Source organism: Muntiacus reevesi, chromosome 2, assembly GCF_963930625.1.
Source record: "Muntiacus reevesi chromosome 2, mMunRee1.1, whole genome shotgun sequence".
NCBI classification, from domain to species: Eukaryota; Metazoa; Chordata; class Mammalia; order Artiodactyla; family Cervidae; genus Muntiacus; species Muntiacus reevesi.
Window position 1 is genome coordinate 245,612,907 of NC_089250.1, and position 17,063 is coordinate 245,629,969.

Consider the following 17,063-nt stretch of genomic DNA (forward strand, 5'->3'; position numbering starts at 1 on the left):
CACAAGCCTAAAATTTACATATATGTATATAAAATTTTGTGTGTGTGCATGTCTAGCTACCACCCAGATCAAGACATAGAACATTTCCATCAATCCAGAAAGTTTCCATATGACTAGGAGATGTAGTATGCATCTCATAGGTAACCACTAATTTCACATTTATTATCAGAGTCTAGTTTTTAACTGTTATTGGACTTCACATAAATGGAATAAAATGATACATATTCTCAACATTACATTTATGAGATTCATCCGTGATGCTGTGATATGATGTATTTCAGATCTATCAAACATCCTTTCTCCCTTTTCCCCATGAAAGCTACCTTCCTAGGCAATATCTGGAATCTCCTGGAGGGACCAGACTTTCTGATTCTTACCCACCACAGCACACAGTCCATGTTTTCCAAGCTAACTTACTGAACAAGTTTCAAATGTGACCTTTTTGAAACGACGCTGCTTCTGACACAAGCACAGGTTTTCCTATCTCGGCCAGTATTTTACATTCAATACCAGGAGCTGGCATGGAGGGGGCAGGGATACATGTCCTGGGCAACATCTGTACTTAAAAATGACCTTTTTCTGAAGTTGGAAAATAAACAGCAACCTGCAGAGTGAATCAGGGCGGGAAGCACCGTTGATGACATTGGCATAAAGGAGCAACTCATTTTCAAACCATATACCCCTTGAATTACATTAGTAATTTAGTATGTCATCTGTTATTCAGCCAATTTTATAGAAATTATAGAGAGATTCATTCCTAATTAAGAATAGTCTGATGGTTGGGCTTGACCCAGTTATATTCTTATCTTTATGACATCAATCTTTTATAATGCTTCCAGAAGCCTTGGCAAAGGCTCCAATTTTATAAGTAAAAATTAATTAATTGGGACATTAAATGTGAAAGATGCTTTTATCTTTTCCCTGGTTCATGCCTTCACAACAGAATGCAATAATTAATAGTTTTATTCAAATATATAAAATAATTCCTTGAAGATGTCTAACCACTTTAAGTTCTCCAAGAATCAAATGATGTGATGTCAAGATATCAGCAGACAAAGGAAAGTGGATTTTTCGCAAATATTTTATCAAAAGAGGGTTCTCCATGGTAATCACTTTCACTGGGGTAAGACGAGGTGGCCTAATATAAAAATGACTTGGGACCAAATTGTGCTGCCCCCCCGCCAAAAATTCCAATATAATTTTTTGTTTAAAAAATTCCCTTTGTTTGGGACTTTTAAATCCTTTTTTTCCCTCAGGATTGCTTTTTCTCTAAAAAAAAGTCTTCCTAGCTAACCTCATCTAATGTGACTATTCAGAAAATGAATTCTTAACCTGCGTCTTGAATTTATGATTTGAATACATCAGCATGAAAGTAGTGTTGAATGTGCTTATCCATGTCAGCTCCGCCGTTCCGTTGCCTGTCCCTCCGCTCATCACTACTTCCTGGACAGTGGCACATCTGGAAGGCTTCCCAAACTCCCAGGACTGAGTAACTGCCTCAGAAGAGCATGGGTTGCCAGTTTAAAGAGAGGCCTCCAGCGGTGTGCCCCAGCCCTCTAACCTATCTGAAAGTTTTATTAAAAATTTGGGAGATGATGGAGAGGATGAACTGATCATTTCAAAGGAGCTGATTCATTCAGATAATATGAACTGAATAATAGCATGAAACTGATTGGAGAGGAAGAAGCCAACTCGCATGTCCGAGAGGTGCCTTTTCAGAGATTCTACTCTTTCCCATCATAGAGAAGAGAAAGGAGGCATTTCCCTGGTAGTCCAGTGGTTGAGAGTCTTCCCTCCAATGCAGGGGACATGGATGGGCTCAATCCCTGGTCAGGGAGCTAGTACCCCACATGCCCTGGGTCAGTGAAGCCTGCGTGCCACAACCGGAGAGAAGCCCGTGCACTGCAGGAAAAGATACGGCATGCCTCAGTGGAGATTCCCCATGCCACAACTAAGGCCCTATGTAGCCAAAGATAAATAAAGTGCTGTCTTTAAAAACAACAACAACAAAAAAGGGTCAAGGGAGGGTTTAGGGTAGTAAAGTAACTTGCTCCAGATCGTACAAAAGTACATCTTAGAGATGAACACCTTCCATGCTGGGTCTGTAGACCACAGAGCCTTTGACATACCTTGTATTGATAGGCAGGTCTATCTCCCACTCCCCACCTTGACTCTAGGCCAAACGTAGTGACCTCTCAGTTCATGCAGTGTAATGGCAGTGATACTACGCAGCTCTCCAGGATGTTAGGAAAGGCCCTGCAGCCTCCTCGCTCTTGGAACCCAGTTACCCTGTTCTGCAGAAACCAGAGAAGCTCATGGAGAAATACAGGTTGAGAGGAACCAGAGCCCCTGGCTCTGATCTACGGCTCCAGCAGGGCTCTCAGCTGACAGCACCAATGTGCCAGCCATGTGAGCAAGCCGCCCTGAAAATGGTTTCTCCAATGCCTTGTTGAATGTGCCCACCGGAGGCACATGAAACAGATGAACTGTTCCTCCTGTGCCCCGTCCACATGGCAAATTCAGAAGCAGAATAAGTGACTGTCGTTGTTTTAAGCTGCTAAGTGTGGATGGGGTTTGTCATGCAGCATAGATAACTGGACATCAGCGCTGGTGCCCTTTCTGTATGTCCTATTGATTCCCAGAGAGACGGTGTCTTAAAGACAGGGTGGCGACAGTTTTGAAGGATGGTTTGCAGTGATGGGAGTGCATGTAAAAGCCTGAGTGTCCAGCATCAATTCCCTGAGACTGAGCTCTAGGCAAACAGGGTTTGGGCCTTTTACTTGGATTTCTCAGTTGAGTCCACAGTTGTGATAGGTTAACTGGAATAACCCAGTGACTCCAGAGCATTTATGATTGAAATAAACTGAAGAACAAGCTCAGCCAAATAAGCACCAGGGTCTGCAAAGGAAAAAAGTGGAAACCCCATCCCATTCTGACCACAGCCAGCGGATTTTGCTCAGTTTGGGGAGCCACAGTCAGGAAAACCATTGAAAAAGTTGACAGGTATACTGCAAAGGTCAAATAAATGATGAATAGTCTGCAAGTCAGGTCCCATATGGAGGAGACTATGGTACTGTTAACATTCAGCCAGCCAGAATCACTGAAGAAGGGACCAGAGGTTAAGGACAAGGACCAAGAACAAAGATGCAGTGACTACACAGGAAAAACATCCACTTTAAAGCCAGCAGGCCTGGCTGATCCGCTTAGCTGTGAGATCTCTGGAGAATCTTGCACTCCCAGAGCCTTCGCTCAGCTCCCTCATAGGCTTATAGACACGGTCGGTGTTAGGACTTTTGAAGGTAATTTATATAAAAGCATGGTATATGTGAGACCCTCAGTACTTCTTGGCTGTTAAACTCAGGAGTGTGGTGTTGGGCTTTAATTTAAAAGGGGTTGTTGGACTTCCCTGGTGGTCCAGTGGTTAGGAATCCCCCTGCCAATCCAGGGGACATGGTTTCAATCCTTGGTCTGGGAAGGTCCCTGATGCCTCAGAGAAGCTAAGCCGATGCAGCCTGTCTGGAGCCTGTGCTCTGCAACAGGAGAAGCTGCCATGGTGAGAAGCCTGCTCACTGCCACGAAGAGCAGCCCCCACTCATCACAGCTAGAGAAAACCCACACAGCAATGAAGACCGCAGAGCCAGAAGCTGACTGAATAAAGAAATCTTAAAAGGGGTTTCCATCAATAAAGTGCTTGACTTTGGAAAACAGATCATCTTAAAGACTTCTTCCTTAGGCTGGATGATTACTTAAGAATGATATTGGGGAGCATTCTACCATGTGTGGGAGGCTGGCCACAGTGACCTCTAATCCCTTTGATCCTTAAGGGATTGCACTTAGATCCCTGAGGGATCCTTCTGCAGCACCAGTCCTATCTCTCTTTAATTCCCTGTGTATCCTGGAAGCCCAGTAAGGCCCACCTGTAAGCATAAGCTTTGCTTCCGCAGAGGACAGAACCTCATGAGTTAAGTGGCCCGCGGACCGTTCACATCAGACTCTGAAGTTTTGTGTGCAGCTCTCCAACATCATAGAGAATCTTGGTTGACATTTAAAATATTTTCAGAATTCATATATGCAGAAAATGTTGTCTATCAGACAAATGCTTGTACATGAAAGGGACAGTGAACATTTAATATTCTACACCAATGTGAAGCCAAAATTCAAGGGCATTTTGTTCTTTGAATCAGAGATGTTGTCATGGCTCTTCCTTCTTCTACTTTTGTGTCGAGAGTTTCTGTTAAATAAGAAACAGGAGCTAACTGTAAAGGGGTTTTAATTTGAATTTTAGCTTCATCCCTTATGAACTCTGCAACCTTGAGCAAGTCACTTCACCTCTCTGAACTTGAGTCTTGGTATGCAAAATAGAAATAATAACAATAGTTCCCTTCTCAGGCTGTTGTGAGAATTAAATAAGATAAACTGTGTGCTGGTGCCTGGAGCAAGTAGGAAATTAATACATACTTGTTTCTTTCCTGCTGGTTGATTTCTCTGGGCTGTTCCCATGAAACTGAGGAGGAGGCATCATTTTTCTCTGTCTTTTTCACTCTCCCTGAGATAGATGTCTGAATTGTGCCTATCAGGAGAAATGGCATTTAGGGGCGTAAGTGTTTACAGAAGGGGAAAATACAACTCCCTTCACTCGCATTGTTCTTCCACTCATGTTTATCCTGGAAATGCTTGATACGGAAACCCTGATTTTTTGAGGCAGGGGAATAATTTCCCTCTTGGACAAAAAGGTGGCTATAGTCAAGCACTGCCATATGCTTACGTTCTGGCCAAGGAGGTGTGTGTGGAAGTGATGTAGAATGGTCTGCACTTAAAAGAGTCAACTCAGCTAGGTGATTCCTCCAATTTGCCATCCTGCCTTTCTTCCTTCCTCCAGCCTGAAACTTGTCCTTGCAGCTGTGGTGTCAGAATCAATGTGGACCCTAAGGTGACACTGACGATGAGATAGAGCAGAAATCTAAGACCCTTGGTCTCTATGGACCTGAAGGAAGGAGGCACCATGATATTTTGGACTCTCCAGTCTCCATACATCTTTCACCTGGGAGAGAAATAAGGCTCTTTCTTGGATTAAGCCACTATTGTTTTCCCCTCTTTGTTGGTGTTCAGTCACTCAGTTTCATCCGACTCTTTGCGATCCCATGGACTGCAGCACACCAGGCCTCCTTGTCCTTCACCATCTCCCAGAGTTTGCTCAAACTCATCTCCATTGAGTCAGTGATGCCATCCAACCATCTTATCCTCTGTTGCCCCTTTCTCCTCCTAACCTCAATAAGAAATGTAGGAAGGAACCCCGGGAGAAGGCTTTTGAAAAGGAAGGTTCCTGATAATCTCCCTCTGTAGGAGTTGGGCAGCTTTCCTCTAGGAGGTTATTGAGAGTGGAGTGTGGGACAGACAGGTGGGGGTGAGCTGGTGGTTTAGTTCTGTATCACAGAAAAGAACAAAAATTCCTGCTCTTAGGAGTGAAACTATGGGGCTTATTCAGAAGTCTTTTCCTTCCGGTCTCCTTCTCTCCTTCCCAACCCTCATTGAATACCTGCCACGTGACAGGTACTAGGATAGGCATCAAGGATTGTGATCCTCCTTCTCAATTTAACCCCATCTGATGGAAGCAGACAGCTCACATATTCATCAGAAATTGTCACAGGGTGTGGAGAGCCCGGTGGATGCCATCAGTGTGCAGATCTGAAGCAGTTAATCTAGCTTGAGTTTGAGAAAGGGAGTCAGGTCCACTTTGTGAGGAAAATGTCTTTGCTGGGTGTGGGAGGGTGGCAGGCTTCAGGCATAAGAAGAAAGGATCTTCATTCCAAGGTCTGTGGCCCTGCCTGACATTTCCCACATCCCATGGCTGAGGACCATGTCATCACTGATAGCTTTTCTCTGGTCCTGGTGTTTATCCACATCTACCACAATCTAGATCTGACTCGAAGGTTGTTCACAATCCCAGTCCCTGAGTCCATGTTGAGTATAAACACAGGAACACTTTGGAAATCTGCATGTGGTCATTACCCACTTAGTCTCAACAGCTTTGCTATCTGGGAAGCATTCTTCCATGTAGCTGGCAAATTAGCTGGAGAATTGCTCCCATTCATCTCTTTGTGGGTGTGGGCAAATGCTTAGAACATAGTAACCAGGAGAGCCTCCAAGTGCCCCACTCCCCAAGATGGCAACCCCACTGTCAACAAGCAGAGAGAGAGGGTTTTTGTTTTGTTTTGTTTTCTGTTTTTATTTGGCTACATCAGGTCTTAGTTGTGGCACTCTGGTTCTTTTGATTTGGCATGTGGACTCTCTGGTTTCGGCCTCATGACATGTGGGGTCTGTGTTCCCCAGCCAAGGATTGAACTGGTGTCCTCTGCATTGAAAGGCAGATTTTTACCCACTGTACCAGCAGGGAAGTCCCAGGCAGAGAGTCTGAACTTCATAGCCAACAGGGCCGGAGCCGTGAGACGTGCAAAAACGGGTGAGGTAGGTAATCAGTTGAGACTGCATTGGTTTGTGATAGATTCTGTTTGACTGCTTGCCTGTAGGGAATGAACAGAAACATCACCGGAGGAAAGAGTTGAAGTTGATATTTATCGAGCACCTACTATATGCCAAACTATTATTTTAGGCTTTTAACATATGTTCTTCACATTAACACTTTAGTATGGTTATATAATATGTATTGGAATCCACATTATATGAAGGAGAATGCAGAGGAGCTTCAGGGAATAAGCAAGTTTGTCCAGGGTCTCACTAGCAGTCAAGGAGTCAGGATCCCACTCCAGTTCACACCTCACACTGCCTGCTCACACCAGAGCACATTCATACCAGACTCCAACCGGAACCGACCCTGCGAGGCATAGAGCACCCTTTTATGAGTGAAGACAGGGCTGGCTGGGAGGCTAATAATGGTGGTGGATCGGCTATGTCTCTTGGTGTTTCTGTACCAGGAGCTGTGGACACTTTTCTCTAGTAGAGAACAGCTACCTGACCAGATATGTTTACTGGAGATGTTTTATATTCCCTTACCGAAGGGACGAACATGACTTCTGGTCTCTAACTAGGAGAAATAATTATGTGTATTCCCTCTTTGTCCTCTGCCCAATAACATTTGCCAAGCTGTTTGCTAATTACCCCAGAAACAATTGGTTCTCAACAGAAATAAAAAAGCAATCTATTTTCTTGGTACCTTTTCACTCTAACACTTCAGGTTAGAGCAGAAAAGAGAAACACACCATATATCCTCCCTTAATGGGCAACCAAACAGTCGACTTGGCAGAGAACAGGAGAAGGGACAAAAAATATCCTTTCGATGCCACAGGAAACACATAAACCAAAACAAAACTCAATATCATGTCAGGTGCTCTGGGGTGCTCCCTCGAAGGAATGAACTCACACTCCAGCTTTGACTGTGTGATAAACTTGAAAGCTTTCCTTCCTTTGCCCCTAAATTATCCAGAGCTGTTTCATCTCTCTTCTGCAGAAGAATCTTGACAGCCCCTTTGGCAGCTAGGAGACGGCTGGATACAGCAGGAGGAACATGGAATTTGAAATCATTAGATGCAAGATTAGATCTGGCCCTGCCACTTACTACTTCTTTAACCTCAGGCCAGGCATCCTTAGGAGTCTTACAAGACTGTTGAGAAGAACAAACAGGAAATATGTATGTGTAAGCATTTAGTAAACTCTCAGGCATTTCTCCATAGTTTAAAAGAAAACAGTAAAGCTGTTGGGTCAGTCATTAGGGTATAGAATGCGAAAGACGCGTTAGAATGTTAGTGTTCAGTAGAATCGCACTCCGCCTTCATGAGCGCCTGCTGACTCCTCGGTGAGGCCCAGGGTCTTGCCTCCTTCAGGGCGGTGCTGCTTATTCTGTTTGTTCATTTATTTTTGGCTGCACTGTTCCCGTTGTGGCATACGGGCTTTGCTCTAGCTGCAGCAAGCAAGGGCTACTCTTTAGTTTGCAGTGCAGGGGCTTCTTAGTGCGGGGCTTCTTCTGTCTCAGAGCAGGCAGACTCAGTCGCTGTGGTACACAGGCATGCGGGGTCTTCTGGGACCAGGGATCGAACCCGTGTCCACTGTGTTGGCAGGCAGATTCTTAACCACTGCACCACCAGGGAGGTCCAGGGAGGTGCTGTTCTGTACGCCCATTTCACAGATGAAGAGGCTGCTGCTCAGATAAGCTGGTTTCCTCATGGTTGCAGAGCTGGTAAATATCAATTAGGATTCACATCTTAGGTGGTCTGACCCTGAGGAGACCCAAGCACCTTTCCAATATACCACATTAGCATCTTCCTACAAATTAAAATAGAAAGCAATGCCACCTGCCACTAGGGACATGTTGTGAAATGAACGATGCTGGGTGCTGCGGGCAGCGCTCGACCATTGGCTAACTGCCTGCCTGTGGCGTTCCACCCAGACAGGGATCGGGATTGACTGCTCTTGACTTCTCTGTCTCCTGTCTCATCGCCACCCTTTGCAGTGAGGTCACATCTGCTCACTGGACACTAACAAGGACGTTGGACAGGGAAGGAAAATTTCTGCTTGAGTTCTCAACTTTCTTTCTTCCTACATGCCCTGCAAAGAGCTACATTAAAACACTCAGGTTAAAAATGCGTTCATTATATATAAAGGCAAAATGAGTCCATGTAAAAGTTGGTGAATGTTGAGTCAGGCCTATAGACTGGTTATTGTGTTGTGACAATGTCAGCTTCCCGGTTTTGATAATGAACAGTGGTTACAGAAGCTTCCACTATATGGGGAACAGGTTGAAACACGCACGAAATCTCTCTGTTCTGTTTTTGAACCTAGTAAGTACACTTCTGTTTCATGTTACACTTTCCCTCTTAAGACCGATCCCCTTCCCCCTCTTACTGTTATCCGAGTGTCCCAGTCCACCTCACCACTCTCATAGTACCCAATAGTTACTTTGGCATTAGTACTTAAAGCGCTTCTTTGATTATCTGTACGTCCTATTGCTAGATTCTGAACTCATGGAAGGCATGGGTATTTCTTTATGTCAGTATATCCAAGGTAGTGTACAAAGTCTAGCTGATAAATGTTTGCTTCATATATAGAAGAAAGGGCTTCCCAGGTGGCGCTAGTGGTAAAGAACCTGCCTACCAGTACAGGAGATATAAGAGACGTGGGTTCGATCCCTGGGTCGGGAAGATTCCCTAGAGGAGGGCATGGCAGCCCATTCCAATATTCTTGCCTGGAGAATCCCATGGACAGAGGAGCCTGGCCAGCTGCAGTCCATAGGGTTGAAAAGAGTTGGACTCAACCGAAGTGACTCAGATGTACGTGCATGTAGAAGAATAGAAGAGCAAGCTCTAATGAATATAGTTATCTTGCTAGTTTGAAGCAGTGGCTAATTCATCATGGAAACACAAGGAAATGTTGCTCTGGTTTGCCATGTGATGCCCGGGGCTGTTCCCAGAGGTCCCTTTCTGCAGGTCATTCCAGTTACCTGGCATGTCAGGTGCCTAATGGGCACCTCCTACAGATGGTAGGAGCAGAAAGTAAGTAAAAAGCCTTTCTAACACACATAGTTTCACCAGAGATTTGTGCAGCAATTTTCAAAGTGAAATAGAAGGGGAAAATTGATGAGATAAAATATAAAATTGGAGGGAAAAAAGTTTCCCTTTGTATTGTGTGCACTGTGGCAGTTACTGTTATTGCCAAATGAATGTTCCCATTTTCTTGGAAGAGTCATGTGGCAGTGAGCATGTCACCAAGGTACAATTTGAACAGAATGAAGTGATGCTATAGACTTTGGGGTCCAGAATGGAATTTTTTAGCAGGAACAGTAAAACAGTCATGATGGACCTTTTCTAACTTCGTGAAGTGAAATATTGATCGTGAAGTTGAAAATGTGGCTCCTGGCTCATCATTGAACAATCATCTAGGTCCAGAGTGATTAAAATAAGCCCAACCAGTTGATGAATCCCAAGTACATTCTACCTTATAGTTGTACTGTTTTTTCACAATTCTCAGACACATTTGACTTACTTGTTTTTTTCTTTCACATGTTAACTTCTCTGAAATCAGAATGCTGTCAGTCTGGTAGGCAGAAATCTTGATATTAGCTGTCATTGCCTGTGCATATGTATTAAAAGTCGCAGGATAAGTATCTTTAGTTTAGGGGGGAATCCCCATTGCATTAATGATACCCTCTTTCAAGAAATGCTATATCACCAATGGTCTTGATATGGGAAAGACCAGCTGTCAATAGCTGTGAATTCACAAGTGACCCTGAAGATTTTCTGTCTGAATATGAAGCAATTTTATTAATACCTTGACCCTGGTGGGTCAGATGGTAAAGAATCTGCCTGCAATGCGGGACACCTGGGTTTGATCCCTGGGTTGGGAAGATCCCCTGGAGGGAGGACATAGCAACCCACTCCAGTATTCTTGCCTGGAGAAATCCCATGGACAAAGGAGCCTAGTGGCTACAGTCCATGGCGTCACAAAGGGTCACAACTGAGCGACTACGTCCACATGATCAATTTATTTCTCTTTATAAAAAGTTTATTTTTAAAAGAGAAATTTTAACAATAGTTCCATGTGACAAAATCTATGTCTAAATACATCTCGAAGAGCTCTTTCAATGAGTTTTTAAAAGCTCAGTCATAAGGAATCACTGTGTCATAGTTTAATTGGCAGTAATATTTCTTCTTTAGTATTACATGTAATAATGATATCCTTTAAAATGAATAGTTCTTGGATACAATGAAATAAATTGCATTCTAGATACAAGTGTCAGAATTCAAGTTTATAAAACATTCCCAAATCAATTATGCAAAACTAATTAGGGGAATGACCTAAAACCCCTTTCTGCAAACAATTACTGTCAATATCCAATATTTAGAGAGAAACTTTTAAGGCTTCATTGCTATAGAAAATAGAAATTCAAATGACACATGACAAAAATGGAAATTACCTGTGTTACCTTGAAGATCCCTATAAAAAGCTAATAGCTACCTGGTAAATGCATCCCTCTTGTCCCCTGACCATGTGGATTTACCCCTCTGCAGGGAAAAATAGCAGGTGGCTCCATTAGCTAGAATTAGCTTTGAATCTTGGTGTTCAGGTTTCAAAGCTGGAAGGACACCTAAACAGAGCTCTCCATTTACAGATGAAGCAACTGTCTCAAGGCTGGTTATCATGCTTAAATCACTTACATGGTTGTTTTCAGTCTAAGACTGCTTACACAACCAGACACATGAAAGAAAAAGATCTGAACATAAATATCAGCTGGATCATAGATCATCAAATGACCTCAATCCATTTCAACATCCACTGAGTGTCCTCTTGCCATGAGAACCTCATGTAAGTGAACACTCACAGGCCCTACTGCCCGACTTCACAGATGAGGAAACTGAACTGAAAGTTTAAGGTAATCTGTCTGAGGTCACACAGCTAGTGGGGCAGTTGGGAGCCAAATTAAGTTCTGGGAGACCCACAGATTGCTCTCTTTCTGTCATAAGACATTACTTTGGGTACAACCATGAAAGAAATGGCATTGTTCTCTTCCAAAACTGGCACTCTTAGGGAAAAGAACAATATAGAGACACATGGTCAAATGTAGTTGATCGAGTGCTTCAGTGCAGATATGGGCACTGGGGTTCTCTTGCCTCCACATGTCTGCCTGTGACTGGATGGTCCTCTCCATAACCTCCTATCACCTTCTCCATGGTTGACTCCCACTCCTGAAGTAAGCTTCAGCTCAGACTTTGGTACTTCAGAAACATCCTAAGGCTGAATTCCTGGCTTCCTTTTCTTGGCTCCCCAAGACCCTGTGCTTCTTTTTATCATTGCATTTATATCATTGCATCTTGAATTATCAAATGGGCCATCAGACAGAGAGCTCCCCAAGGAAGGGAACAGCTTTTTCATCATTAGATCCTCAAATCTAAAACTGATGCAGGTCTACTGACTGAATACATGGATTGTGTGGACTGCTAAGAATTATTTGTCCCCTCTGTAAGCAGAGATCGTTTACTTCTCTACATGAATAGCCACCATTGAAATATTTTAAGTGGAGGAGCATGTGAGGAAGAAAGTAGTGCAAGTCCCCTTTACTAAAACTTGCACAACTAGTGCTCCAAACACATAACAGAAACAAGTCCAGGGGCAGTCTGTGGAAGGCACAGCAAACCTACATCAGCGTGCCATGCAGTGTAAGGAAAAAAGAAATCAGGATTTCATAAACGAGTTTAGAAGTTCTTTTCTAAAATTGTGTACCCATCTATTGTTTGGTCAGTGCCGACACTTCTGTGCATCACTCTCTTATAGAATGTATCAGGATGGCAGAGTAGGCACAGGCTCTAGGAACATTAAGGAATGTCTAGGGATTTGTGAATGAATGGATGAGAGTTCAAGGACCCAGGGTCTTCTCATGTTCTTCTCCTGTTTCTTTCCAGTTTTCCCCAGTAGCCTAAGATATACTTTTAAAAACAAAACCCTCAACACATCACCTGTAGCTATTTGAACTTAGGATAAATTCCCCATAAGAAAGTACTTACCTGGCCTTATAGGACTGCCCCCTTCCTGTTGCTCTGACTTCTTCCCACCATTTATCCCCCATGTGGCAACTCCCCAGGGCGGTTGTCTTTTTCACTCTTCTCTTTTCAGCACATGACGTGGTGCCATGAATGCTCAAAAATACTTGTCGGACAAAAGAAAAGGAATAAGTGAATGAATAAATAAATAATGGTTCCTTGGTTTCTGCTTTGGAGATTAAACGCATCCCATAGAATACAAGATAACTAAATGTTCATCATTCTACCCTGCCCATCCTGCCAACTGTTTCCCCACCCTGCAGCTGCTTCCTCAAAGAATCTCCGACTCTCTCCTCTTTAAATCGTGCATGCCTGCTGTTGGGAACACCCACAGTTGCACTCTGTACACACACACACACAGCTCACTCTGAGTAATCATATTGATTCGGAATTAACGGCCATTCAGATACCTCATTGAAGATGCCATCTGGGATGTTATTGCACTTCAGAGGTAGATCATAGTCTGTGAAAATCTGTCAAAATGTAGAAATAACTCATCAAAATGGCCATGTTAGAACCTCGCTGCTCTTCATTGGGAAGCAGAGTCTGGTGATGCAGACTGGAGTGGAAGAAAATAAAGTAAGAGAAAGAAGGAGGAAGAGCTATTTCTTTCCTCTGTTTTCAAGAGTCGAGAGACATAGAAAGTTTAGGCATGTGCAGAGGTTCATAATGGACTCCTTTGCTTAAAGCCATCTCACTGACAACAAATACTTCTCAAGATCATCTTTGGTCCAGAGGGTATGTGCTGAGGCAGTTCTAGGTTTCAAGCCTTTCCTACTTACTGGAGAGTTTGCCGATTTCCCTGGTGTAAATACCCTCACATGTTCTGTTTTTGGCTACCAACAATTCAATGACTAGCTCCTAAAATGTTTCAGTATGTAACGGTTGAATCCTACAAGACAATACAAAGTAGTTACAACAAACTGCAAGAAGTAGGCATTCTTATCCTAAATCTGCCCTCCTTCTGGGTTCGTGCCAGGCCTTAATTGTGCCTGAAGAAGCATGAAACAGAAACCTCAGTAGATGCCTGCCTCCTCCTCATTCATGTGGAACACCCAGTGGTACTGCAGGTGCTCCCTGCTTCCACAGCATCCCTTCATCTCCACGGCAGACATGCCCTCCGTGGGCAGCATACCATTGTCCTGCCAGTGAAATCCAGTATTATTCAGCAGGCACTTTGGAATTGAAAATAACATTTGAAAAGGATTATCCCAGGCAAAGTCATCAACTGCTGTGTACTCATTGAACTTAAAACAATGCAAGATTGATTACTTTTGTAGTCTATGCAAATTACAAATGGCATTGATATTAATCCTCAGTATTTGACTTCACCTCCCAGTGCTTCAGAATTACTGTTCTTAATTCAAGAAGCTGGACTTTTCTTTTGTAAAATCAAGTTATGTATGTGTGTGGGAAAAATAGTCACATCTGAAGTATACTAAAAGTCCTAAAAGCTTATTAAAAAAAAAAAAAAGACAAAGCACTTTATGAAAGGACCTCAGTTCTCTGAGATTTCTGACCTCCCATGCCGGACTTATAATAAAATGCCATGCCCTTGGCGAGGTTCTCTTATCTCTAACTGAGGATTTTACCTCTTTCTAGTACTGAGCTAAATGTAACCCTCATTCTCAGTCTGGCGTAGTGAACTGATCACCTTTGGACCCACTTGAGAGAATATCATGGATGGTGTCACTAATACACCTAATAGCCTTCCATATACACAAACGCTCCTTAACTATGTTAAGATGTATGACCTTGTGATGTGAGAGGGAAGGAACATTTCTAGAATGGTTGAGTGGGGGACGGCATGTGAATATTTGCATGGAACTTGTTGAATACCTAAACAGTATTCTGAGTATTCCATAAATTATCATGGTGCATTATCACAACATTTTAGAAGGACTTATTTCTCTCACTTAGGAAATGCAAAACAGTTAAGAAACCTTTCCAGAGTGGCACATCTGAAAATGGACAAGGCAAGACTGGAAACTGAATCCTTCTAGTTGCAAAACCCATTGCTTTCTCTGATCCATCACTCTGCCTTATGAGCCCACGCCCCAAGAGCTGCCTGGAAGCTTGTCTCATTTCCTCCATCTATTTTGAGTCCAAAGCAAAGGCACCTTCTGTCTCCACCTTGTCTAAAACTTAAACTTGAGATGATGTCATGGGATAGTCAAATTAAATCAGTACAGATTTATCAAGGTCTTACTTCATTGGAAATGCCATGCTGGGTGTAGAATAACTGCAGCGTCCTTCCCGGTGGGAAAGCTGACTCCTCTGCACAGAGAGAAGATTGAAAGCCTGATGAAATAGAACCTGATTACACCTAGACCTGAGCTCCTCCCTGCATCCCTTGCACCTTCCTTGCTCTGCTCACATCAGAACCATCCTGTCTTCTCTCCTCTTCTTCACTGCCCACTCAGTTCTCAAGTCATCTGGAGCTCACCTATGCCCTTCTTCTAGATCCGTCCCTAATCACTGTCATTGCCCCAGCACTGGGTTCTAGTATCTCTCTCTCTCTTTGAAAATATTTACCTATTTGTTTGGTTGTTTCAGGTTTTAGTTGTGGCACATGGGATCTTCATTGTGGTATGCAAGTGAACTCTTAGTTGAGGCATGTGGGATCTACTTCCCTGAGCAGGAATGGAACCTGGGCCCCCCGCATTGGGAGCATGGAGTCTTAGCCACTAGACCACCAGGGAAGTCCCAGGTTCCAGCGTCTCTTGCCTGGAGTACTTTGACAACTTTAAGCTGGCTTTTCTCTTTATATCATCCCCTACTTACTTCCAGATTCACCTTGTGTTTATATGTTCAACTTTTATCATGATGTTCCACTACTCCAAATAATTTACAGATGAACAATTATGAAAGTAACATTTTCTCCAAGTAAAATCTTACTTAGAAGCCTAGAAAATCAAATAGCTGAAAGCAGGCCATCTTTCACTTAGACTTTAGAAGTTTGGGAGGTGGGTACTTTGTCCCTTGGATTCCTCATGTCATGCCCTAGAGCACCCCCAAAGCTTCTCCATGGAACACAAGGGCAGCACAGAGCAATTTGAGATTGCCAGCCTGAAGAATAAATCCCAGCTTATTAGCCCAGTGTTCAAGGCCCTTCACCCCTTCTGTCTGGCAGGCCTAAGAGTCATCCCATAAGACTTGGAGTCAATACACTCAAGGCACTTAGAGTACTCCCAGCACGTGGTGAGTGCTCAGTAAATGTAGTTTGTTTTACTTGTTATTTCCAATCCTTCACCCATTTATGAACCCTAAACTTCAGTTTATGTGCGTGTCTATACCCTGTGTCTTTAATCCCCATCTGCCTCTCCGTAGCCATGTTCTCAAGCTATTGCCTCAGCCTAAAAACCTCTTCCCTGTCAATCTCTGCCTGATTGTACAAGGCCCACTGCCTCTCAGCTTGTCATCTCAGCCAGGAGCCATCTCTCTCTCTTCCACCTCTGCACCCTTGTAGACTTTGTATCCGGGCCTCACTTAGAACCCGGTGGCATCATTAATTGTGTGACTCTGTTCCATCATGGCCACCCCAAGCAGCAGGCTGAACCCAAGCCATTCTTGCCCCTGTCACTATTTCTTTTTTCTTATTTTCTAATAATATTTATTTATTCATGCTGTATTGGATCTTCGTTGCTGTGTGGACTTGTGCTCTAGTTGTGGCGAGTGGGGGCCACTCTCCAGCTGCAGTGTGCAGGCTTCTCATTGCGGCAGCTTCTCCTGTTGCGGAGCATGAGCCCTAGGGTGTGCGATCTTCAATAACTGCAGCACGCAGGCTCAGCAGTTTTGGCTCCCAGGCTCTAGAACCCAGGCTCAGTAGTTGTGCACAGGCTTAGTTGTTCCACAGCATGTGGGATTGGACCAGAGACGGAACCGCTGTTTCCTGCATTGGCAGACAGAACTTTTACCACTAAGCCACCAGGGAAGTCTGCCCCTGTCATTGTTTCTAACCACCGTAGTACGTCCTCTGTAGATGTTGAGTGATAAATACAACTCACTCCATCCTTTGGAATGATGATGTGGTGCTAGCTCTTTGGCATTACCTACTGCTGAGTTAATTAAGGGTGTCTGTGAAATATCTCAGAATGTTACCTGGATGCTGAAATGTCATGAAAGTTGAAAAACCCTACTTCTCAAAATATTTCTGATTGAATTACTCTGCATGTATGTCAGCCTCCTTTAATTCCAGAGCATGTTTCATTTCTGCTGTTGACATGGAGTTTTCCTTTAGCAGAAGCTGACCTTCCCACTATCATTGCCCCAGACAGTGGGTCATGATTGGGTCATGACTCAACCGAAGGAAGATGCTCAGATAAGGGAAGCCGCCTGTAGCTCTGAGCCTGCTTGTGGGAGAAGCCCTACCCCCTCAGCCATGCCTGGACCCAGGCCCTTGCCTCTCTCAACTGGACTGTTGGGTCAGCCTTCTAAGAGTCCATTATGACTCAACTCTTCTCTTCCAGGCCCTACTTCCTGCCCCATAAGAGAGATGTTATAAAAGAGGGATCTGAC